Source organism: Felis catus, chromosome A2 (genome assembly GCF_018350175.1).
Source record: "Felis catus isolate Fca126 chromosome A2, F.catus_Fca126_mat1.0, whole genome shotgun sequence".
In the NCBI taxonomy this organism is placed as follows: Eukaryota; Metazoa; Chordata; class Mammalia; order Carnivora; family Felidae; genus Felis; species Felis catus.
Genome location: NC_058369.1, coordinates 55,551,797 through 55,578,636, shown reverse-complemented (window position 1 = coordinate 55,578,636; position 26,840 = coordinate 55,551,797). Strand labels below are relative to the sequence as shown.

General features: G+C 52.3%; 1 protein-coding gene across 3 annotated transcripts in view; it reads right to left on the bottom strand.

The window, feature by feature from the left end:
- WNT7A (Wnt family member 7A) overlaps positions 1-26,840 on the bottom strand; it is an 83,417-nt gene that overhangs the window by 6,753 nt on the left and 49,824 nt on the right. The window lies entirely within an intron of this gene.

Genomic DNA, 26,840 nt, shown 5'->3' with positions numbered 1-26,840 from the left:
ACTCACACCTGGTGTCAAGTCCCTCTCACCTCCAGGCTGTGGGCTGTGCTTCTACCTGGAACTCACCTCTTCTCCTGGCCTCCCAACTCCTATCTGGTCCTTAGACTGGTGCTCAGATCAGGCCAGTCCAGAGCACACGGAGGTTCTCTTTGGCCGGCACAGGCTTAAAATCATTTTGAACCAACCCTTGAAAACCGGGAGCTAGACTTCCAGGTGTTTTTTTTTTTGTTTTTTGTTTTTGTTTTTGTTTTTGTTTTTTTGACAAATAGAAAGGGCATCTGGCGATTCTAGAGTGAGACTCAAATTATTTAATAACTGGTACAGCTGAGTGCTGACGTTTGCGCATGGAAGCTGGCCGAAAACGCCAGCATGGCAGTCCTGCTCTCCACGATCTCTGCCACACTGCCACATGGCAACAGCGCCTGGAGCTGTACCTCCAGCTTCCTCCTTCACGGGCTGGCAACCCCCAATTTGCCACAGTCCCCACCACTCCCTACTGCCTCCCTAACCTCAAGTATGTATTTTCAGAGGTCATCTGCTTTGACCACTTATGACATCTGCCAGGCACAGTGACTGGGAACCCTGGCTCTGATCTAACCTTCCCTGACCTCCAGGCTAAGATGATGTGCCTCTTCTTCTGAGTTGCCAATACCTTTGGGCTCCCATCGCCATGACACTGAGAAGCAGCAGTGTATAGGGAACAAAAAGCACAGATTCTGGAGCCTGGGTTTAAATCCCAGTTCTAACATGAACCTGCTGTGTGCCCTCGGGCAACTTACTTGAGTCCTCTGTGCTGCAGTTTCCCCATATGCAAAACAGGGATGATAACTGTAATTAATTATAATCACGCAACAAATTACCTGACAGCAACAAAAAGGAATGAACTTATACACACAAGAAAAACAGATCTCTAAGATGTGATGCTGAGCGAAAGAAATTGGATGCAAAAAAGAAACATACTGTATGATTCCACTGATACGAAGTTCAAGATCAGGCAAAACTAAAGGCTGGGTTTCACTTGGTCTTTATTTGCATACACGGGCAGTGGGCCACAGATGGCTTGTGAGCTGCATTTTCCTGACACCTGCTTTGGGATATCCCAGCAGGAAAAGAAGGCAACATTTACCCAACTCCCCATGGTACTAGATATTTAGGTTGTTTTCAGGCTGTGGATTTTTTTAAATAATCTTTTCTTTCCCTCCCTTCTTTCTTCTTCTTTTTTTTTCTAAATTTAAATTCAAGTTAGTTTATATACAGTGTGGTCTTGGTTTCAGGAGTAGAACCTAGTGATTCATCACTTACATATAACACCCAGCGCTCATCCCAACAAGTGCCTTCCTTAATGCCCATCACCCATTTAGTCCATCCCCCCAGTCCCCCCCCCACCAACCCTCAGTTTGTTCTCTGTATTTAAGAGTCTCTTATGGTTTGCCTCCCTCTGTTTTTATTTTATTTTTTTCTTCCCTTCCCCTTTGTTCTTTCTTTTTTTTTTTTTTAACTGTATTATAGAAGGGAGTATCTTTGGAACTAAAGCTTCTCTTCCCTCCTTATCATCTTTTGCCTGATTTTATCCCAATAGACATTTATGAAGCTCCTACTGTGTACCAGGCCCTGGGAGGGGCATGTGCTAGTGAGCACAGTTTCTGGGTCATAGTGTATATGAGCATTTTCATGGTCTTCATCTGGACTGCCAAATTAATTTTGCCTGTTGTATAGTGGGAAAAAAGTGCATTAGTGAGTAAATGACTGAATATTAATCACCTGTATACACACTGGGCCCATGCTTTTATACATGGCATTAGTTAACTCCATGAGGTTAGTATGATTCCATTTTACAGGGGTCAAAACTGAGGCTCACTATGTCCTAGAGCTGGTCTATGAGGCATTCAGAGGAAAGGGTCTTATTGCTGAGGGTTGTGCATCAGCTGCTTGGTGGCTGCTTACTTGCTTTGTGACCTTGGAATTGTCACACCCCCTCTCTGGGCCTCAGTTGCCTTTGCTGAAACATGGAATGAAAGCAATTCTATCTTTTCTGACAAAAGTCAGGGTGCTGGAACAGAATCAGACATTCAAAAAAAATAGTCATTAGTTCTGCCTCTGTGCCTGGGCTTGTGTGGGTGCTGGGGACACAGAGGTGACAAGATAAGGTCCCTGTCTCCAAGGAAGGGCTCCTGTTCAGGGTCCTCCCATTTCTAAGAGCTCTGCATCCAGGAGGAGGTGACCAGTGCTCGAGTCAATGGACTCAACAGGAAGGGAGGGCCACCCTGTTTCAACCACAGTATCGGCAATCGAATGAGCCAGCAACGCCACAAGCATCCAGAATGTTCAGGGACAGAGAATCCAGTTGGCCGAATGCTCTGATTCCAGGACACCTAGTGTGATAGAGCACCTACTGCATGCAGGCAGCCTCGTATGACCTGCACACACATACAGCTGGTACTGATGAGCAGCCCCCAAATAACACAAATAATATCCCTTTTGGTTGTCAGTGAGGAGATAGTTCCCAAGCATCTGGCCTCCTTCTGGCCTTGGCCTGAGAAGCGCGGGGAAAGAGCAAAGCTCAGGGGTGTGGCAATGTGCTTTGGGGGCAGGATTAGGCAGCAGCTTCCGGCCCATTGAGATTTCAGTGCAGTCAGACCAGACATGCTGGGGACACTCAGAGTGGACTCTGACAACACTGAGGACGTAGGGCACCTGGAGCCCTCTTCATGGCTCGTGGGTGTGCACACACAGCATGCGTCTAATAAAGCTGAAGACGCTCAGAAATTTCACTTCCAATGTATATACCTGAGAGAATCAAATGTTTGTGTGCACAGGAAACAGGTTCAAGGACGTTCATCGGCACAGCATTCATGGACACACGGAGAGTGCCCAGTGTGGATTCATGATCTCTCTCCACGCTGGGCACTCTCCATACGTCCATCCATGATGGAATGGGTAAGCTGAGGGGTGCAGTCAATGGGACATTACAGGATAGTGACAATGAACAGCCACAGCAAACCACACCAACAGAGGTCAAGGTCAGAAACACAGGGGAGAGGGAAAACAGCAATCATAAAAGACTTCCACAGAACGATTTCATCTATACCAAGTTCAAAAGTAGGCAAAACTGGATTGTATTGTTCAAGGGCACGTATAGAGGGGAAAATTATAATAAATAATATAATAAATTATATTATAATAAATTATAATATATAAATAAATTATAATATATAATAAATTATATTATAATAAATAATATAATAAAAGGCAAAGAAGTGAGGGTCACAAATATCAAGACAGTGGCTGTACCTGGAGTTGGGCACGAGGGTTTGTGGTTGACAAGGGTCACCTGGGGCACTTCTGGGGTGCTGGCAATGTCTGTTCCTTGATATGGATGCTTTATAATTATTCTTTTAAACCAATGTAGATGTTCTCTGTGCTTTTTTGCACAAATGCTTTATCTCACAATTTATAAAAATGCAACGCGGGGCACCTGGGTGGCTCAGTCGGTTAAGCATCCGACTTGGGCTCAGGTCACGATCTCACGGTTCGTGGGTTCGAGCCCCGCGTCAGGCTCTGTGCTGACAGGTCGGACCCCGGAGCCTGCTTGGGATTCTGTGTCTCCCTCTCTCTCAGCCCCTCCTCACTTGCACTCTCTCTCTCTCAAAAATAAATAAATATTTAAAAAAATGCAATGGGTACAATAGCTACTAAGCACAGGAAAGGATGCTCAACAGCATTAGGCATCAGGCAAATGCAAATCAAAATCACAGTGAGATACCCCTTCCCACCATCTAGGATGGCTGACAGAAGAAATACAGACATAGCAAGTGTTGGCAAGGGGGTGGAGAAATGGAAACCTTCACGTGACGCTGGTGGGAATGAGAAATGGAGCAGCCCTGTGGAAAACTATCCAGTAGTTCCTCAAAATGTTAAACAGGGTTGTCACACGGCCCGGTGCTATGACCTCCCTTGAGTCTTACAGCCCCCCTACCGCCATATTCATGTGTGGAACTCCTAACCCCCAAGGAGTAAGTGGGGACTTTGGAGGTTCTTAAGTCATGAAGACTTCATGCCTTGTTAAAGGAGGCTCCAGAGAGACCCCTGGCCCCTTCTACCATGTGAGGACACAGCGAGAAGGCACCGGCTTTGAGCCAGAAGGAGGGCCCTCACCAGAAGGCAACCGTGCTGGAGCCTTGAGCTTGGACTTGCAGCCTCCAGAACTGTGAGAAATAAGTGTCTGTTTATCAGGTCTGTGGTATTTTGTGACAGCAGCCTGCACAGACCGAGTCCGCCCAGCAATTCCACTCCTACGGATACACTCAGGAGAAATGAAAACATTTGCCCATACGACAACTTGTAAACCAAAGTGAACAGCAGCGTTCTTCATAATTGCCAAAGTGTGGAAGCGACCCGACTGTCCATCACCTGATGAATGGATAAACAAAATGTGGCGGATCCACACAATGGAACGTTATTCCGCCACGAAAAGGAATGAAGTGCTGACGCGTGCTACAACATGGATGGACCTTGAAAGCATTGTGCTCAGGGACAGAAGCCAGACACAAAAGACATAAATGTTATGACTGCATTTATATGCATTGTCCAGAATAGGCAAGTCCGAGAGACAGAAGGTAGATTAGTGTGGTTTGGGAAGAGACTGGGGGAAAGGAGGCACAGGCTTCTTTCTGAGGTAACGAAAATATTCTAAAATTGTGATCATGGTTGAACATATCTGAGAATGTGTTAAAAACTTTTGGACTGTTTATTTTTTTATTTTTTTTTTTACATTTATTTATTTTTGGGACAGAGAGAGACAGAGCATGAACGGGGGAGGGGCAGAGAGAGAGGGAGACACAGAATCGGAAACAGGCTCCAGGCTCTGAGCCATCAGCCCAGAACCTGACGCGGGGATCGAACTCACGGACCGCGAGATCGTGACCTGGCTGAAGTCGGACGCTTAACCGACTGCGCCATCCAGGCGCCCCTGGACTGTTTACTTTAAATGAGTGTACTATATGGTATGTGAATTATACCTCAATAGAGCTGTGTTTTTTTTTTAATAGAAATTTCTTTCTTTTTTTTAGTTCATTTATTTATTTTGAGAGAGAGAGAGAGAAAGAGAGAGAGAGAGCGCGCGCACATGCTGGGGAGGGGCAGAGAGAGAGAGAGAGAGAGAATCTGGGGCAGGCTTCCCGCCATCAGTGTGGAGCCCGACGCGGGGCTCGAACTCACGAACTGTGAGATCACAACCTGAGCTGAGATCAAGAGTCAGACATTTAACCAACTAAGCCACCGAGGCGCCCCAAGCTGTTTTTTTTTAAAGTCCCTGGAAGGTTTTAGTGAAAAAGCAATAGGTTGTATTTGTGAGGTTGTGACACCCAATGTTTTCACTGTGGCAGATGCTGGGCCCTGAACCCCAGTGGCAAGGGTCAGGCTCCCGGGTCAGGTTGGGTGCAGCTGCCACTCCCGCACATCGCCTCCCTCTTCCTGTGAGGCCACAGCTGGCCTGGGGCCATGGCAGTATTTGTGTGGGCCCCTAATCAGATGATGTCCAGCCCGTTAACCCTGCAAACTCTGCATTTTGAGAGCCTTAGTGATTGCATTATATCCGCGCTAAGCCGGGCATAATCGCAGCCGCCCTTGCCAGAACTGGCCACCCAGACGGGCATCCGGATGGGCACCCAGCCCTCTGCCCGAGGCAGGGGACAACAGCAGAGGAAATAAGTGTGGGACAAAGCCACATTCTTTGCGGCCCCTGCCCCCACCCCCCGAGGCCAGGCTGGCTACGGGCTTCTCGGCTGTCCAGGGAGACTTCCAGGACTCCCTTTACACTTGAAGAGTCTGGACTGTGATGCAGTGACACGGAGTCAGAAGGTTTGCAGGCTCTAAGATGACACAACCCGGTGTACCCTCCCAGTGCCTGGCACGCAGCAGGTGCTCAGGAAATGCCCAAAGGTAAACTCACCATCAGGGTGCGCTCAGACTGTTCCACAACCAGCAAGGGGCACCCTGAACGTTCAGGGTCCGGGAGGCCTTGCCTGGCCAGGCATCAACCCTGCGTCGCTGGGCTGAGGGGAAGTGGGGAGGACCCCGGGGGCAACCGTGATTCGGGGAGGGGCAATCACAGGGCTTGGAGCACCCGGTATGGACACGTGTCAACATTTTATGTCCCTGGTGGCACTGCTGGGTCCCAGCTTACAGAGCAGCCACATAAGACTGGTTGGGGCCTGCCATTTCACCAGCCTGTGATGCTGACATGCCTCAGTGCAAAAGGAAAGTGAAGGAGAAAATAAAGCTGCGAGGCCTGGAGTCTGGTGCCTCACAGTGTCTCGGGAGAACGTGGACTTCTCCCGCCTCCCGCCAGTGCCCTGGGGTCTGAACACTGCAAGGGGCCTCAGGTTAGTGGGGTGGGAGGACTTTGGGGGCAACAAGAAGTTCCTGCTACAGGGTTCAAGTTTTACCTGACGAAGGGGAGGAGTTCCCTTCTCTTCCCCACCTGTCGCTGCTGCTCGGCTAGGAGATGGGACTTTATCGTGAGTGGACAGGGAAGCCAGTAGAGGCCAGGACCACGAGTCAGGATTTATAAAGCTCGCGTAGCCGTTGTAACAAATGTACCACACTCGCGCAGAGAGACTGTGCGTGCCGGGGCCGGGCGTGTGTGGGAGATGCCTGTACCTGCTCAGTTTTGCTGTGAACCTAAAACTGGTCTGAGAAACAAAGTCTATTTTTAAGAAGAAGATCTCAGGGGCGCCTGGGTGGCTCAGTCGGCTGAGCGTCCGACTTCAGCTCAGGTCATGATCTCGAGGTCTGTGGGTTCGAGCCCCTCGTCGGGCTCTGTGCTGACAGCTCGGAGCCTGGAGCCTGCTTTGGATTCTGTGTCTCCCTCCCTCCCTGCCCCTCCCCTGCTTGCACTCTGTCTCGCTCTCTCCCTCAAAAATAAATAAAAATAAAAAAAATTTAAAAAGAAGAAGATCTCAGAAGAGAAGCTGTATGCGGGGATGGTCTCTGGCGTGGAGATTGGGCCGTCTCTGATGCTAACTGGCTGGGTACCCTCGCTGGCCCTCAGTTTCCCCATTTTGAACTCAAGGGTCTGAACTAGATGATCTCCAAGGCCGCTTCTGCCACAGTCTCTCTGTCTTCTGACTCTGTCTGTCTTGGCTCTGTATCCATACTGCTTTTAACCTATACAGAGTGTTTTCAGACCCTGATGACATCTGATTTTCCTGACACTCCCTGACAGATGGACATTAAACTCCCATTTCACAGGTAAAGAAAGGGAGGCTCAGAGAAAGGGAGGGACTTCAGCAGGTTCACAGAGTGTGTGTCCATATGTGTCTCCAGACCGTTCCCCACACTTCCATCTCTTGACCTTGCCCCAGGGGATGAAATGGCCCCTGACCGTTGCTATTGGTGATTGGTTGGTTGGGCCGGCTGCATATCGGTCATAGGACAGTTTGAATGCAGCTGTGACTTCTACCTGGGCCTGACCAGTGGAAGGCACTAGAGGGAGACTGGAGGGAAGGAGGAAAGTCCTGACAGGTCCCGCTCCTACTTGCTCCCTACAGGGCCTCACATTTTCCATCTCCCTAGAAAGAAACACCATACCCATTAGAAGTCATTCCCTATGTTCCTTTCCCCTCAGTCCTAGGCAACTACGAAACAGCATCCTGTCTTTATGATTGGCCCCTTCTAGACATTTCATAGAAATGTCATTATACAACAGGTGGCCTTTTGTGTGTCTAGTTTCCTTCATTCAGCATGTTTTCAAGGTCCTTTTCATGGCTGAATAATACTCCGTTGTCTGGATATGCCACATTCTGTCCCATTCATCAGTGGTTGTGTCCCCTTTATGATATATTTTTAGGTTTATTTATTTATTTTGCGAGAGAGAGAGAGAGAGAGAGAGAGTGCATGCACAAGCAGGGGAGGGGTAGAGAAAGAGGGAGAGAGAGAATCCCAAGCAGGCTCCGTGCTGTCAGCACAGAGCCCAATGCAAGGCCCGAACTCATAAACCATGAGATCATGACCTGAGCCAAACCCAGGAGTTGGACACTTAACCAACTGAGCCACCCAGGTGCCCCAGCCCCCTTTTAAAACTGCCCTCAATGTCCTAGTCTGAGTGCACCCAGTATACCAGCCATGACCCAGAGGCCACACAGACTTCATGTCGTTCCTCTGTGCCGAGCTGACAATGGGCCCCTACCTCTTGACTCCCAGGTCCGTCCTTGCTCTCCTTCCTCGTCCACCCCTTGGCTCTGACCCCTGTTCCTTGTCTGGCTAATCTTTACTGCCACCCCAGAGGCTCAACCCAACATTTCCACCACTGGATGTGTACCCTCTGGGGAGGCTCACGCATGTGCCAAATGACCGGGTGCATTATCTGAAATATCAAGAGGCCGAGAGAATCTAGAGATCCACCAAGGGGGACTGATTGTAGAAATGATAACACTTCTAATAACTGGAATGTCCTGTAGCAGTTAAAGAGAATGAGGCAGGTCTGTACTTCCTAATGAAGGCTGATCCGTAAGATACATGGTTAAGAGAACACAGCGAGGCGTGGAAAAGTATGCAGACCATGAGCTCACTTGTGGGAGAAAGAAAAGATCTGTGCATGTGTGTTAGTAAGAGCACAGAATATCTCTGGAAGGATACATGGGAAATTAGTAAGAGTGGCTACTTCCGGGGAGATCACCCAGTGCCGGGGGACTGGAGGGACACGAGCTTTACCTCTCATGGTATTGTAGCTTTCGAATATTCTATTACGTCAGAAAAAAAGTCACCTCATCCACAAAGCCCTCCTTGATTGCCAAGGCAGTCAGTGACTCCCTCATGGTTTCCATGGCTGTCCTGGGCTGTGGAGTATCTGTCACCTTGGCCCTGTGACGACTGTCTCCCTGTCAGCATCTCCCATCAAGCCAGCAGATCTTTTGGTGGACGTGGGGATATACTATTCAGATGCCCCTTCAAGGGAAGTCTTGCTTCAAAGCTACAGCTAGTGATGTGCTAGTAGACTGGCCCTCAAAAAAACCCAAAAACCAAAAACCCCAAACAAACAAACAAAAAACAAACAAAAAAACCCCGTACAGCCTGTTTTGTAGTGTTTGCTAATTTCTTTGCGATAAATGTTCCTACCGCAGCTGATTTTAGGCTGCAAACGATTTGACAATTGGCTCACAAATCCCCGAATCTTTAACACTGGGTCTTGTGAGCCCACGGGAGCCGGCTCCAGCGCGTCACGGGACGGGGGGTGGGATCCACATACGGCCACCAGCTGTCAGATCCTTCAGGGCCTGTCCCAGCCGCAGAACCACAGTTTTCCCCGGGTAGGCTGCAGCCAGGGGCTGAGAGAGGCCAGAGTAAGAGGTCTGGCCACTTCGATGGGCGATACCTCCTCCGGAGTTCCCGCCACAGCTTTGTCCAGCCAGCGACGCAGCTCCACTCCAGCCCAGTCCTGCTCCTCCCCTTTCCCTTTGCTGATCCCTAATGAACAGCTTGGACCCAGAACTCCAGCTCAGCCTCTGCTTGTGGAGAACCCCACCTGTGCCATTCCTTGGAGGCTGGGGCCAGGACATTCACCTTCACCACCCCAGCCTCTGGCAGAGAAAGCCTGGTGTGGAGAAGGTACTGGCCAGCAGGAAGCAGAAAGAAGGACCTAGCGTGTGTCTATTCATATTCACTCACTCCATCATTGTGCATTGAGCACCTACTGTGTGCTACGGGGCCTCACCCCTGCGGCACAGGCCCTGGGAGGACCGTGATATAAGGTGATGCTCTTCCTGCCTTCTTCAGGCCTGCAGATCCGAGCCTGGAGCAGTTATAATAATCCACCTGCATCTGATTATAAATTTGTGAGTTCCACGAAGGAGTGGAACAGAACGCAAAGAAAACTTCTGACCCGAGAAGCTGCTCTTATGTGCACGTCCAGGAAGCTTCCCTCAAGAAGGCAAAGGCAGAGCTGGCAGCCAGATAACAGGAAGGATAAAATAGGATCAGCCAAACTTGCAGGATGGGGAAAGGGTATTCCAGACCTGGAAACAGTACATGCCAAGACCCGGGGGTGGGACGGATGTGGCCTGCCCAGGAGGTGAATGGGAAGGGGCAGCGGGGCTGGCCACTCGGGGCAGGGAGGAACCCGGTTAGCTGCACGCCAAGGGGTGCCACCGAGGGCCTTTCACACAGGGGAGTGGTGAGGTCCGAATGACACCTTTAAAGATCATTCCGGATGGGGCAGAAATGAGGTTAGGGAAGGCCAGAGTGGTAGGATGGAAGGAAACTGTCCCCATCCAGAGATGCCAGTGGCTCTGACAAAACAGTGGTGGCGGAGGGGAGAGGGGGAGCCACATCGGCAATACTTGGTGCTCGGTGATCCGTGGGGAGTTTGTGGGGGGCCCGGGGCAACTCACAGTCCTCTAATGGGGACAGAGACCATGCACTAAAACAAGGAACCCGAAGGAGGACCCAGCTAGAGAAAGAACATGCACTGAGTGCATAATGAGGAAATCCCAGGCCCAGGGAGTAGCCTAGAAGAGGGGCATCTGGGGAGCCTTCAGTGCCACTGAAATCTGACCCCCGTCAGCATGGGTGCCCACAGGACATCATGAGACTGGAGTCCCAGTCAGGGTTCAGTCACTTCCACAAACTAGGACATGTGGTTGACACCAGCCAGAAGTGGGGTAAGCGCCTGTAATTTGGGGTATTAAAAAAAAGATTACAAGAGTACAAGACATGAAACTCTGAGAAAGACTGAAAGCTTTAGACGACCACAAGTTCAACATGAGCTAATAAGCTACTAAAAAGCCAATGGCCTGAGGTCACATTAATGGAGGTCGGGTGCCCACAGTAAGGGAGGAGATTGCTATGTGACTTTCAGAACTGAACTATGCCCTGGCAGATGGACAGAGACAGACAGAGATAGAGCATGTGTAGGGGAAGGGGCTGGAGACCCCAAACCGAAGGAGCTAGAGCTGCTTAGCCTAGAGAAGGCAGTTTAGGATGTCCCTGGTCACTGTCTCACCGGCTGTGCAGGCCTGTCCTGGGGCAGGGTGAGTGGGAGGGACTGTGTGTCCATCCAGAGGGTAGAACTGCAAAGCCAGGTGGAGGGGAGCCACAGGACAGCAGATGCCTGCTCGGTGAGAGGCCAGCCCTCCCCACCAAGGGATGGGGGCTGCTGGGGAGGTAATGAGCTCCCTGTCCTGGAGAAAGTGGCAGCAGCAGCTGGGGTCTGCAGTGGGGATTCCTGCACAGGGTAGGGTGGGGCTGCTCTCAAACTGCTTCTCTGGCTCCAAACCTGTCTGGAGAGGAGGAAGGATTTTCTGCACCGCTGGAGGGAGAAAAATCAATCTCTTTCCGACAGGTCCCCCAGGAAGTGCCAACAATGTACCAGGTGCTGCCCGGAGCCCAGAATTACCCAGGGCAGGATTCTTAGGCCTGGGAGGGGCCTTGGGAGAAACTTGGCTCCAGAAAATTCCTTGATTCATAGCACCGAATAGATACTATCAAAGTTGGCCTCCTGTTGCAGACTCTTAGGGCTGCCCAGAGGATCTGGGGGTGAACTTCCTGGAGGAGGAAGGGGTTATGAGGGGAGGGAGGTCAGACAGTGACCTCTGGTTCCCACACGGTCCATGCCACATGGCGCTCCTGCGACTGGAAGCTTCTGAGTGTCCTGACTCTCCAAAGCGTCCTGAGGGGCATCTAATTTTTAAAACCCAAAAGCCATTTCCCAGCACTGAATTCCACCACTCCCTTTCACAAACCCTCCAACACTGAAGCCACCGGGAGGAACAGGAAGCCCTACACAGTCCTGGAGGAAATCCTACCTCGTGGAGCTCCGTCGCTCCTGCCATGCCCTCCCCCGAGTATGCAGCTCCCTCATCCCCCCATGGCCTGACCCAACCAACCCTTCAAGGGCCTCCAAAAATGGCCCTCTTTCTCAGAGTCCTGCCCTGCCCACTGTATGCTGGCAGGACTCCGCCAGCATGGCTTTCTCCCCGTCCCAATGCCCTTCTCCTTGTGCTGTGTTTCACAGCAAGCCTGGCATGGCCTTCAGAGCTCTGCAAATCCTGGCTCCTCAGTGAGGCTTGCCCAGACTAGAGTAATCCTGTCAGTGATGGCTCCCAGCTCCCACCAGTCATGGCTCCCAGCTCCCACCGCTCATCCCTCCCAGTTCCCACCAATCATGGCTCCCAGATCCTACTGCTCATCACTCCCAGATTCCACTAGTCATTACTCCTTGTTCCCATATCCCACTGATCATTGCTCATGGTTCCCACTGCTCATCACTCCCCGTTCCCACTAGTCATTCCTAAGGACAGGCTCATAACCCAGGCCATCAGAACAAGTCCTGGGGATTCCGTGTGAGGAAAAGACAAGAACTGTTAGTTATTTCCCACCATATGTGAAGAAGAAAGTCAGGGGCCAGGGCTATGGATAGGCATCTTGCAGTCAGTCATGTGAGTCTGAGAATGGAGTTAACTAAGAAAGCAGAACTGAGAAAAAAGAGAGGGTGATGGGTGTGTGCAACTGATTCCTAGAATATCTCTGCATCTGCATCCTGGATCAAGCTGGACCTGAATTCATTCCCCCAGGACCATTCGGTTCCATGAACTGATGAATTTCCTTCGTTTCAAAGCTGACTTGAGTTGGGTTTCTGTCCCTCACATCCTAAAATATCCTAAGTGATACACAGCTCCCTTTATCTGTAGGAGAGGTGCCCTTCGTAAAGCTAATAGCCAGTCCATGAGTTTTAAGTCACAGCATGGAGCAGATCTGGGAGGGGGTGGGGGAAGGACTGTGGGTTTTTTTTAAGGGCCTTGAAGAGGCCAGGGCCTCGAGGGCTGAAGACTGAGGTCTGCTGCTTCCGCCCCTTTAATCCCCTCCACTGTTGGCCAGCCTGATTCCTCTGCAGGAGGGGTCAGTTCTGGGCCACTTGCACCCCAGGTAAGGAGCAGTGACTCAAGCAATCAGAATTGGTCCTTACATGACAGCATGTTGTGATGAAAGGCAGCCTAAAGCTACCTAGGTAGCCCAAGAACCTTGGTTCAAATGCGACCTCTAGTTGCCACATGCCAGCGATGACAGAAATGACCAAAGGGAGCAGGGCACACTCCCTGTCTCGCTCTCCATTTCCTCATCACAACCAGCCTGCCTCTGACCACAGAGGTGGAAAACCCGAGACACCACTTGATAAAAAGAGAGACCTGAGAGAGTAACTTTTCGTTTCCTATCTTCGGATGCTGTGGTGTGACAGTGAGATTCCTGGAGCTTAGGCAGCCGTCTTGTGACCAAAAGTCAAGAGAACCAGAGGCTGACAAGATGACAACGGCAGACCAGAAGGATGGAAATAACCTGGGCCCTGGAAGAGAGCCTCTGAAAAAACAAACAAACAAACAAACAACAAAAACAAACAATAACAAAAGACCACCTATATCCAGACTTCATTTCGTAAGAAACAGCCACCTCCTATCACTGAAACCACTTCTAGTAGGATGTTTTGTTACTTGTAACCAAATGCATCCTCAGTGATTCACTTCTTGTAAAGTAGGAGCAAGCTGTTCCTCAGAAGGAACAGTGCGGATTGAATGGGAGAAGGGCAATGGGGACTTGGTGCAGAGCACCTCACCTAGCAGCCCTGGCCTGTAGGAGTTTTCCAGTTTCCTTTACGAATGCTGAGATGCATGGGCACAGCCCTCCAAGGGCAGGGGCAGAGGAGCAGCATTGTGGGCTGTAGGAGCAATCGGCTGGAGGTCCTCTACACTGCTGTGTGGCTGCAGGCCAGTCCTTCTCCTTCTCTGGGCCTCAGTTTCCCCCACCTGTACAATGAAGGAGCTAGAGAGGGATCTCCAAGAGAGAAGACAGGGACGCAGAGGGGCAAGGAGGGCAGGGACGTGAGAAGAGCAGCTGGCCGCGTCCTCCCAGGCGTTCCCGGGGTGTGTGTTAATTTCAGCGTGGTACAGCAGCCACGCGGACACGGAGGTCATTGCGCGTGTCGAGCGAACCCTGCTGAGGAGGTTCTGGGTCTTCATCCTCCCTCCCGCCTCCTCCCACAGCCAGGCCAACTCACCCCAAAACCCATCCTGTTGTGAACACCCCGAGCACAGCTCCCGAGGCTTGTCGGTGCAGCTGCCACATGGCACAGGAGCCCAGGGCATCTTCATGAAGCCCCCGAGAAGGCCACGTCTTCTCCCCGCGTGGCACCTGTTCCCGGTGCCTGCGGTGTCCCCTCCCATCAGTGTCATCGCCGGTGCTTGCTCCCACCCTGAGATCCTGACCACCCTCTCCCTAGTAGGACACCTGGTCCCAGAACCTTCTCTGGACAAATGCCGAGTGAGCTGGGCCACCAGGAAAAGCTGGCCACTGGTCAAGGAGAGGCCCAGAAAGCAGGTGGTGGGTCTGCTGGGCATGGAGGCCTCGTCTCCCTAGGGCTGGCGCGTGGTTTCCACCGAAGGAAGGTGACCTGGGCTAGGACATGGTCACCGAGTCCCGCTGGCTTCTCCCAGGCCTCCATGCCCTCGCTGCCCGCAGCCGCATGTGACCCAAACCACCTGCACCAACCGAGCTGAACCCTTGTCCCTCATCCTCTGTGTGTGATCATTGTGTCCCTGACTGTGCATGTGCCACTTTCTGTGCTCAGTGCCTCACAGACACATCCCAAGGAGCCTGACAAGATCGGGGCCCTGCTGGAGTCAGGCCTGTTCCCTTGCTCACCTCCATGAGAGCCTGGTTGTGCCGGGCAGTCTATTTGCCCCCTTCTCCAGCCCGGAGGCTCACCTGTGTACCCCACACCCACAGACCCCCTGTCCCCCAGCCTCATGACAGATCTGGCCAGTGGGAGACCCCACAGAGGACGGAAGCGCAGGAAGAAAGGGAGGCTGGGACACTTCTTCCCCCGATTCCCTCTCTGTGGGGCCATTTGGTGGCTGTCACCACATTCCCCTACCTACAACCATGGCTCCTGCCACCTGGTCCCTCTCCTCCAGCTATACTTTCTCCAGTGACACGGTTCTCTTCACTGCCCCTTCAGGCCTCCGGGCAGTAAGAGCTCCTGGGGTTACCAACACCGGGTCGGCAACAGGCCTCACGGGATTCACCCGATGCTGCCCACACCCCTATAAGTAATCCCTTCGGCAGACTCTCTTCCGGGACCCCAACTGTGCCATCTACAAGACCCTGGCTGGGCCACCTGGTGAGTCCCACCACCTCTGTGCGCCTTGGTTTTGCCCCCTCAGTCAAGGGAACACACTGGCCGGCGGGAGGGCCAACACCGAATGACCAAAGGCACGGTGCCGGGCCCGGAGGAGGCTGTCAGGAAACACAGCTGCTGCTCCTAGGACTTATTTATTTCCGGTGCTGTGTGAAATCTTTATGTTGGGCTCGGATAAGAGCGGGGACACTTTCTCAGAAAAGGGCTCCATGCTGGCCTCGCACCTAAGCTTCACCTGCTCCTCCCACCAGAGCGGGAGCAACTCTTTGAATCTGCACAGCAACCATCTCAGGCAGGATTATCCTCATCCCCGTTCTGTGGCCGAGGAAGGAGAGTACGGCTGAACAGAAGGAAGGCCGAGGGCCAGGAAGGCCTTGTTCCCTCAGGCTGTGGTCCCCAGGGCTAGTCTGTGTGGCGGACCCTGTGGTGCCCACCCAGGTCCCCCTCCAGGACTCACGCTCACCGCCTGGCTACCCGGGCCATGGCCGCTGATGCTCGAAGGCCAGTTCGTCCCGGGAGCCGCTCTCCCATCATGGGAGCCACCTCACACAAGGTCATGACCCTCCTCGGGGCAACCCCAGCCAGTGATCAGTTGGTACTGGCTGCAAAGGCCCGGTCTCCCTGCCTCCGCTGGGGACAACTCTAAAGGGCCATTCCAGCCCAGAGCGTCTCACGGGACCAGCCAAAGGCTCCGCTGTGGCCGCATCGTGCCTCCTTCCGGGCGTATCTCCCCGGAGCCCTTCCTGGAAATGCCCTGCGTGTGAATTTCCACGTCGGAGGTCCTTTCCAGGGGCCCTGACCGAAGACCGTGTGGAACTCAGTGGGCCGCTGGCCGTGGACCGTGCCCCCAGGAGACCACAGGTGGGAGCACCACCCTGGGAGGAGGGGCTGCAGGCTGACAGCCCAGAGTCCACACCACTTGCCCCTGCTTCTGCTGCTCCTCCTTATCTTTCCCTGCTCCTCCTCCTCCTCCTGCTCCTCCTCTTCCTGTTCTTCCTCCTCCTCCTGCTCCTCCTCTTCCTGTTCTTCCTCCTCCTCTTGCTCCTCCTCCTCCTGCTCCTCCTCCTTGTCTTCCTGATCCTCCTCCTCCTGTTCTTCCTCCTCCTCTTGTTCCTCCTCCTCCTGCTCATCTTCCTCCTGTTCTTCCTCCTCCTCCTGTTCTTCCTCCTCCTCCTGTTCTTCCTCCTTCTGTTCCTCCTCCTTCTCCTGCTCCTCCTCCTCCTGCTCCTCCTTCTCCTCCTCCTCTTGCTCCTGCTCCTCCTGTTCTTTCTCCTCCTCTTGTTCCTCCTCCTCCTGCTCCTCCTCCTTGTCTTCCTGCTCCTCCTCCTCCTGTTCTTCCTCCTCCTCTTGTTCCTCCTCTTCCTGTTCTTCCTCCTCCTCCTGCTCCTCCTCTTCCTGTTCTTCCTCCTCCTCTTGCTCCTCCTCCTCCTGCTCCTCCTCCTTGTCTTCCTGATCCTCCTCCTCCTGTTCTTCCTCCTCCTCTTGTTCCTCCTCCTCCTGCTCATCGTCCTCCTGTTCTTCCTCCTCCTCCTGTTCTTCCTCCTCCTCCTGTTCTTCCTCCTTCTGTTCCTCCTCCTTCTCCTGCTCCTCCTCCTCCTGCTCCTCCTTCTCCTCCTCCTCTTGCTCCTGCTCCTCCTGTTCTTTCTCCTCCTCTTGTTCCTCCTCCTCCTGCTCCTCCTCCTTGTCTTCCTGCTCCTCCTCCTCCTGTTCTTCCTCCTCCTCTTGTTCCTCCTCTTCCTGTTCTTCCTCCTCCTCCTGCTCCTCCTCTTCCTGTTCTTCCTCCTCCTCTTGCTCCTCCTCCTCCTGCTCCTCCTCCTTGTCTTCCTGATCCTCCTCCTCCTGTTCTTCCTCCTCCTCTTGTTCCTCCTCCTCTTGCTCCTCGTCCTCCTGTTCATCCTCCTCCTCCTGTTCTTCCTCCTCCTCCTGTTCTTCCTCCTTCTGTTCCTCCTCCTTCTCCTGCTCCTCCTCCTCCTGCTCCTCCTTCTCCTCCTCCTCTTGCTCCTCCTCCTCCTGTTCTTCCTCCTCCTCTTGCTCCTCCTCTCCCTGTTCTTCCTCCTCCTCCTCTTGCTCCTCCTCATCCTGATCCTTCTCCTCCTGCTCCTCCTCCTCCTCCTCTTGCTCCTCCTCCTCCTGTTCTTCCTCCTCCTACAGCTCCTCCTCCTCTCCCTGCTACTCCTCTGTTCTTCCTCCTCCTGCTCCTCCCCTTCCAGCTGGTCCTCCCCCTCCAGCTGCTCCTCTCCCTCCTGCTGCCCCTCCTCCTCTGCTCCTCATCCTCCTTCCCTTCCCCACCCCCCCGCCCGCCCCGCATGTCAATCCATCATGAGCAGAAAGCTGCATATCACCCAGCTGCAGCTGTATTCCTCTGGGCAACTCAGATGAAAGAGAGGAAAAGGCAGCTTTTTTTCAGTAAACATTTGGAGTATTTTCTTCTCAGCCACATTCTTTAAGTCATATTGGATGCACTGACCTCAAGCAAATATCCCCGTCTGCCTCAGGTGGGAATGGCAGGGGGAAAGTCACACCCCACAGGACAGAGGTAGTGGAGGGCAGCCGGGTTAGCCCTGATGGCGAGGCAGGCCCGGCGTCCGGCCCGGGCCTCAGGAAAAGGAGTGTCAACCCAAAGCGGAGAGAGAAGTTTCCTGGTCTAGACTGGGACCTTCTGAAACTCAGCGCTGGCCAGGTTACAACTGCTCAGAGGCCACCTTGGCTCCCTGTCGTTGGGGTTCGAGCCCAGTCTGCCCGGCTCTCGAGGCCTCCACGGACTGGCCCCTGCCCAACCTTGGGGACTCGTAGGGAGCCACGTCTCAGGGACAGAGCCCCCCACCCCTAGACCTGTCTCCTTCTAGGTTCCCGCTCCCCCCAGTACACCTGTACACCCCTGCACACAGGCACACACACCCGGACACACCCCTTGTGCCACCTACACACGCACCCTCCACGTATGCATGGCCCCAGAGGCCCCCACCCCGTTCACACCCTCGCGGTCCTCACCACACAGTCGCACGGGTGCTCGGGCTCGCCTGCTGCCCCACTCCCAGTCACACACACGTGTGCACACTCTCACACACCACCACACGCCAGTCAGCCCTGCATGGCACATACTCAGATAGTCCCTCACCCACCCCGACACACTGCATAACTTCCTGTGCTCGAACACATACATACACACATAGAGCCCCCCCATGCTCACACATCATACACACATACACTCCTCACAGGCTTGCACACATCACACACACACACACACACACACACACACACACACACACACACACGCTTGGAGGTGAGCGAGCCCAGCTGGGAGCAGCAGACGGCTTCACTGTGCTTCCTGCCAGGGGCCCTAGGCCAGGCCTCAGCTTTGCTCACCTATCAGCTGATTCTAGCACAACCCTTTCAAAGGGCTGTTGAGGGCATGGAAGGTAGAAACCCCATTTTCGAGGTGGAACAGACAGGCCCAAGGGGGCCAGTGGTGGCTCCAGGAGCCGCCTCCTAGCCCCAGCCCATCTCTCCCAGACACACTCTGTCTGCTTCTTTCTCATGAGCGGACTCACTGGGGGGAGCTGGGATGACTAAGGGGCAGGGGCTGCCTCCGACGGGGTCAGCCCTAGAGACGGGGTCTGGGTGGGGAATGTGGACCGTGGCCTGGATGGTAGTCAGGTGACCCCACTATAGCATGAGGGGCAGGGAGGCCGGCAGGAGCGAGGTGGAGCCACTGAACCCACACGTTCTCCCCGACTTCCAGAGCATTCATTCATTCATTCATTCATTCTTTTACTATTCATCTTTCCACCACATGTTCATTTAACCCCTGCCCTAGGCTGGGCCCTGAGGTTGATGGCCAGGTGGGCAGGAAGAGGCAAGCCCCCTGCTCTCTGGAAGCTTACGCTCTGCGGGGAAGGTGACCACGCACCCAAGTGTCACGCAGGCTGAGGCCAGCCTCTCCCAGTGGTGGCTTTGAAGGGAAGCACACACCTGCCCCTCCCGCGGTCATAGCTCCCAGCAGTTTGCCTCCTGCAACCCGACTAGAAGACGTTTTTGAGCCAATGGAGGAATCTGAATCAGATGGGGTATCATAGAGCATTGACGAATTCTTCATGTTGTTCCAGGTAATAACAGTACCATTATTATGTTTTTAAAAAATCCTTATTGATTAGTGGAGTAACATGATGTCTGCCCTAAGCGGTTCTGGTTTAGAGGAACTGGGGTGGAGACTAAAACAATGTTGATGGCTCTTGGCCAAATGTTGGGGTTGTTGTAGTTCGGCGTTGGGTACATGGGGCTCACTATACAGTTCTGTCTCCATCTACCCCTATCATCCCCTGCTACCTCTGACCTCACCTCGGATGTCTTGTCCACTGCGCTCAAGTTACAATAGGTTCCTTTCTGTTTTTCCCACACACCAGGCGTGCTCCTGCCTCAGGGCCTTTACACTTGCTATCCCTCTGCCTGGAACACTCTTCCCCACCCTCCGTAGGGCTCCGTCCCTCACTTGACCCTTGCTCAAATCTCTCCTTTCCAAGAACACTTTCCCTGACCCCTGCCCTGATTCATTTTGCTCCCTTGTGTCAGTAACTGACATAGCATGCATTTTCTTTGTTCAGGTGCTCTTGTCTCCCACTAGAATGTACATTGCTCAAGGATAGGGACTTGTCTGTCTGCTCCCTGCTGGGTCCCCAGCACCTAGACTGGTGCCACGACCAGAAAATACTCACTAAATGAACGACTGAGAGCAGTAACAGAGGAAACTGACTGGAGTGAGGTGAGGAAATGTCCTCCTGAGTCAAGACCAGGATGTCGAGAAGGACGTGGCCGGACAAAAAGGAGGCAAGGACAGACCAGGCAGAGAAAAGAGCATGGGCAAAGGCCCCGGAGCACAAGGGAGCAGGAAGCAGTCAAGACATGAGGAGAGGGCCAGCCCGGCCTTCGCATGGGACACAGAGGGACTTGGCATTTGGGAAGCCCCCTCGGGTAGTCGCATGGATGACAGACTGGGGGGGCTGAGCAGGTGCGGGAAGCAATAAGACGGGGGCTCAGCCGGGCAGAACTGCAGATGAACAGCAAGGAAGCTCACAGAAGCTGGAAGAGAGCTTGGCCATTTTCCAGAGGAAGGCCCCTATGAACCTGCTTTGGTGGTGAATCAGCCACACCCTGCCAGCCCTATGGGGATCAGAGCCCCAGCGCCCAGGGCACGGCCGGCCCGTGCTGCCCAGCAGGCCGGTGCCTATGTCCAGACCCTCCTCTCTTGACCCAGAGACCTGTGCGCCTTCAAGGACAATGCTGAAGATGAAACTTCAAAGGCCTGTGGTATTTGACCACAAGGACAGTGCAACAGTCAGACCAGAAACACGCATCCACACAAGACTCGGAGGAGAATGTTCACGGCAGCACTATTCGCGGGAGCCCAAACATGAAACGACCCACGCGCCCACCTGCTGATGAGCAGATAAACAGAATGTGGCGTATCCGTATGATGGAGTATTACGCAGCCATAAAAAGGGATGAAATACTGACACAGGCTCAACACGGACGGACCTTGAAACCATTAAGCTGAGTGAAATAAGCCAGACGTGAATGGTCACATGTTGTACGATTCCGTTTATATGGATGTCTAGAACTGGCAAATCCAGAGAGAGAAAGCAGATTAATGGTTGCCCGGGGCTGGGGGAATTAGGAGTGGGGAGCAACTGCTAATAGGCACGTGCTTTCTTTCGGCGGGGATGAAAACATTCTAAAATTTTTACGGGGCTGGTTGCGCGGCCCTGGAAATCCCTTCTGTAAACACTTAATGTCAGGTCTTTCTGAACCACACGAAGCCCATGCTGTCTCAGGGCCTTTGCAGCTGCTATTCCCTCTGCCTGTGACACCCTTCCTCTGGTCCCTCAGCTACAGTTCCGCTCCTCAAAGCAACTCTCCATGGTGGCCCATGCATTCTCCCCCGGCTGTCATATCTCCACTTACATCTTCCAAGACTCAGGGCCCCTGGAGATAACTCATTTTCCTCCCCGCTCCCTGCCTAAATGTCAGCTCCAAAAAAGCACTGCCCTTATCTCTTGTTCAGGAGGCATCTAGAAGAGGCTTGCCTCATGGGAGGTGCTCAGCCAGCATTTGGATGCAATCAAGGAGTGAGTTAGTGAACAAATGAATGAATTCATCCCGGCTCAGGAGCCTAGCTGGCCATTTCCTTCCCGGTGGGATCTTGTAAAGAGGTCCTGACTTAGTCCACAGAGGAAGGCTGACACCCCAGGGAGGGGCCTAATGACAGGAGACATAAGGGATGGACGCTCCAGTGCATGGAGGGAAGACTCAAGAATGAGGTCATCCTCTGTGCCCCTGGCCACCCCCAGATGAACTTCCCTGATCCCAACAAGGCCCCGCCTGGGCGACCAGGTACTAATGAAGCCCTTTGAACCCCCATCCCAGGACAAAAGTTCTCTTTGTGTCGGTGTCTGGGCATAGGAGCTGGTATCCAGGAGGGTGGGCCGGTCTGGCCTCAGGTTCCTTGTTGCCCCACATGTCCCAGAGGACATGGGCGCAGGCACACGTCCCCTGAGATATGCCTTTTCCTGCCCCCGATGGAGTCAGGTTTTTTCCAGCCAGGCAACTGGGAAAAACACCCTGGGTTATCTCTATGCCAGGCCAGTTTCCAGAGAGGTGGGGTGGGGCCTCGCCCCGCAGCGGAGGGGGGCCACGATGGAGGAATAACTGATTTCTTACTGCTCTGAAGCTACACGGAACTGCTTCAGGAGCTGAGACCCAAGGGCTCAGAGGCACCTGGGCTTTTGTCCCAGCCTAGCCACCAAGAGCTGTGTCGCTTCTGTGCCCCACTCTCCCGGCCATCTCTGAGGCTCCGTCAGTGCCACGTGGGCTGGCCCTGCAAATTTGGTGGAGTGCGAGTGGGCCTGGAAGGTCCTCGGAAGCCAGATCACACCAAGGGAACTGGAGCATCTTAGAGCAGAGAGAGGAGTTTTCAGTGTCCCCGCTGGGAGTCCTAGCTCTGGCACCTCCTGGCTGGGTGATCACAGGAATATCACTTCACCTCTCTGAGCCTGATTCTTCAGCAAGAAAACTGGGGGTTGAGAACAACAACAGAAACCGGCTCAGGGTTGCTAACCGAGGAAGAGTATGTGACGTGCCTGCCTCACAGGAGGGAGCTAGAGGACAGGGCTTCAAGGGGGCCTGGTCGGTGCTTCCAGATTTTTGCAGGACTCTTTTCTGCAGAGGATGCCAATGAGCTGGAGGACCTGGGGAGCAAAGGTGGCTCTTCCTAGTTGTTTTAGGGCGCAACTCCCAACTGAGCCTGCAGGATGGGAGTGGACTTTGCAGAGGGAGTGGGCTCTCCGGCACCAGAGGTGTGCAAGCCAGATTTAGATCTGCACCGTCCAAAATGGGAGCCGCCGGCCACACGAGCACTCAGACTGTGGCCAGTCTGCATGGAGATGAGCTTTAAGTGTAAAGCAAATACCAGATCTCAAAGACTTGTTACGGAAAAAAAAAATAACATAAAACATCTCAGTATTTTCATGTTGATTACATATTGAAATGATAACATTTTGGGTGTTTTAGATTAAATAAAATATATTATTAAGTTTAGTATCCCCTTTTTAACTTTTTTGATGTGGCTACTAGGAAATTTAAATTACCTACACAGCTTGTGTTAATTTCTATCGGACAGCTGGTCAATTCCTTGTTGCCCAAAGCATGGCCCCAGGACCAACAGCATGGCCTCGTAGGGGCTCGTTGGAAGTACGGATTCCAGAATCTGTTTTTCCACACACTCGCTAGGTGATCTGTGTGCACGTGTAAATTTGAGATGCCTTGTGGACGCCTCGACTGGAGGTCTGGGGGATCCCCGTTTCCAGCATGGAGTGGGAGCCAATGGCCCGAAGTCCAGCCTGCATTACACGAAATCCTAACGGATGCCATTGTCCCAGAGTCATACACTTGGTCCATGCCGTCCTTCAAACCCTGCTCTCTCGCACCAGGAAGCAAACATACTTTCAAGAAAAAAGGGCAGCTTCGCGAGGGACCAGTCTCTCTTAGAAATGCACACAGAATACACCATTGGTTGGCACCTTGTAACTTTTTAAAGGCTGGGAAATAATCTCAGAAAATAACTGGAAAACAGAGCTGTGTGTTAAAACAACAACAAAAAAAACAAAAACAAAAAAAAAAACAAAACCAATGTGACCAACTCCCCCTAAATTCCTCCTTCTTTTTCTCTCTGAAAACTTGGCCCACAGGCATTAAATGGCACTAAATATAGAAATGGTAAGCAAGTAAATCACTCAGAGGTGCCACGGGTTGCCCAGGGCCTGTTTTACGGTTGAGTTGTAAACCATTGAGAGCTGGGAGCTGTAATTAAAATGCTGACAGCCTCCCAACTGTGAGCAGGCCGGGAGGGAGCAGGGCTGGGAACCCACAAGAGGGGAACAGGGAGGGTGGTGCATTTCCAAAGGCACATCGGCCCAGGTTCAAAATCCACCATTGGCTTTCCAGGACACAACCAAACCCACAGGGGTCGGGAGGTGATGTGCCCTCCCCGCTCCCAGCCCCACTCCCAAACACACCCATGTGACCTCACCTCCTACCTTCCCCTCTCTCCCTCAGTGAGAAACACACTGGCCTCTGGGCCTCAGGCTCTTGTGCCTGTGGTTCCCTCTGTCTCCAATGCTATTCCCCGCAGGGCCCCCTTCCTCACTTCCTGCTCAGAACTCACCTTCTCAGCGAGACTCCTCCTGACTACCCAATATAAAACACCCCCCACCCCTGCCCCTGTCACCCCCTCTTCTCACTGTGCTTTCCTTTTTTAATCATGGCTTTATTGCTCTCTCACAGTAGATTCTCTCTGTGTTTGATTATTTGTTTGTCCTCGGCTTTCCCTCTGGAATGTCAGCTCCATAAAGGCAAGCACCCTCTAATCCCAGAACCTAAAACAGTACCAGACACATAAATAGGTGCTTAATAAACATTTGCTGAATTAATGAATGCATGGATTTCCATCCCTTTCTTTCAGCTGGTCTGCTGATCTCACTGGGAAAATGTCCAGCTTGCCAGCAATGAGCTCAGCTTTTCACCCATCCATTCAACCAGCCATGCTTCCAAATAACTATCCATTCATCCATCCATCCATTCATCCACCTGTCCACCCATATAACCATTCATCCAACGATCCTTCCAAATACTATCCATCCATCCATCCATCCATCCATCCTTCCAAATACCTGTCCATCCATCCATCCATCCATCCATCCATCCATCCATCTTCTAACATCTATCCATTCAAGTATCCATCTATCCATCCACATAACCATCCAACCATCAGTCCAACCACTCAGCCATCCACCACCCACCCATCCAAACCAACCCCCAGATGGTTAGACCTCATATCCTGGGGTCCCACAGTCCCCTACGCTGTCTTTTACCAAATCCAGCTTATGCCATCATGAATATATACAGTGATTCACCATTTCCTTCTGTTATTACAATGTAAGGATCTCAAAAGCAGAAATATTATCTCTGATTTCCAGTGCCTAACACTTAGTAGGTGTTAGTGGATGTTTACTGGATGAATATTTTTTTTCCTTTCCCCTTATTTACTTGCTCTTCACTTCCTATAAGACTGTGAGCTCTCCGATGGAAAGGACCATGTTTTCTGTCATCTGTGGGTCTCTAAAATCTTGTGTTTGACACAAAGAAGACAGTCTATAAATACATAACGACTGAGTGAGTGAAGAAAAAAGGAATATAGCAAAAGTATAGACTCTGGAGCCAGACTGCCTGGATTCAGATCCTGGATCTCCCTTCATTAGCCGTGTGACCTTGGGTGAGTCAATGAACTTCTATGTGCTTCAGGGTTCTCATTCATAAAAGGCAGCTGACAACAGTACTTACCTCACTAGGTTGAGATTTTTATGAGTTAATAGATATGAAGTACTTAGAATAGTGCCCAGAGTAAGACAAAGGCTACACAGGAGTTTAAGAATGAAATCCCAATGTAAAGCTGGTCCATAGGAACCAATATTGAAGGCACAGACTTGAGTTTAAAAGGCGGGAAGGAAGCGTCTGTCTGAGCCTGCACTGTTCCCATAGGAGGGCTCCTACAGCAAACACTTTTAACTTTTCCCAGCCACACTGGGATCATTTGGCAAACTACCAATATTATGTCAGGTGGTCATAAGTACTATGTAGAAAAAGAAAACATGGAAGGGGACAGGAAGTGGTGAGGCAGACGGGGCAGCAGTTGCAAATAGAGTGGTCAGGAAAGGCCTCCTTAGGAAGGTAGTACATGAGCCAAGACTTGAGGAGGTGACGGGGTGAGTGTCTGGAGGGTGAGCATTCCAGGCAGAGGAAACAGCAAGTACAAAGGTCCTGAGGTAGGGATAGACCCAGTGTGTTTAAGGAACAGGTGGAACAGAGAGAGCAAAGAGGAAGTAGAAGGAGATGAGGTCAAAGGGTCATGGGGGCCCAGGTCATGAAGAGCCATGTCGGGCATGGTGAAAACTTGATGTTTACTCTGAGTGAGTTGGGAGCCACTACAAAGTCATGAGCAGGGGAGACATGGTTTCACTTATGCTGGATAAGACCACAGGGGCCAAGGTGGGAGAAGCAAAACAAGTTAGGAGGCTGTTGTACTATTTCAGGGAAGAGATGACAGCAGCGTGGACCAGAGGATCAGGGGTATGGGCTGTTAGAAGGGGGAAGATTCCGGAAAGATGTCACAGGCAGAATCAACAAATTGGATGTGGGGTGTGAAGGAAAGTGTCAAGGACCAAGTCAAGCTTTTGGGCCTGGACAACTGGAAGGATGGAGCTGGGGGTTGGGAGGAATGAAGCAGGAGCCCGTTGGTGGGAGCGAGATGAGCAGGAAGGTTTGGGGCAGGAGTTTTCCAGCAGATATCCTGGGGCGGAGAGTGGCAGGCAGCTGGATGTGTGAGGCTTGCCTTTGGGTGGGAAATCTGGGCAGGAGATGGGACTAGACAACCTGCAGGTCCCGGAATGTGGCATGTACTTGGGTACCTGTGGCGTGGGGCCAGAAAGGGCAAGGGCAGGGCCCTCTTTGGAGGTGGCTGCTCAGACATGACTGACAGACCCAGACAGACCTCCTCTGTCTCAGAGCCGGGAGGACCAGTGTGGCGTTGCAAGGGCTTGGTCTCCTGTCCAGTAAAGTGACAATCCCAATGACCTCTCACACATCTGCTCCCCAGTCCTTCCAGCATGCTACCTGTCTGCTATGTGGGGAAAAAGGGAGCTTTAAATGGAGCTAGAAAGACCCTTAGGAATAGAATATAGGGATTAAAACCTAATCGTAGCTTTAAAATGACTAGCATTGCTACTAATAATAACAACATTCACAATAGTAGCTACTGTTTTCTGAGCACTCATCAAGCAAGAGAGCACGGAACCCAGCACTCTTGAGCATTGTCCCATTCAGTCTACATAGCGGCTCTGGGGAGTACAAATCATCACTTTTCTCCCAGTGAGGAAACTGAGGCTCAGAGGGGGAAAACGGCCCAAGGTCACGCCATATACAAGTTGCAAAGTTGGGGCTTTTATTGTAGCTCTTTCCCCGGCTGTGTCATTCGCAGCTCCCAGAGTGGAACAAAAGTCCAACATCCCTTCATGAGTCAAGAGCACAGTGTGGCCAGGAGCCCTCTGAC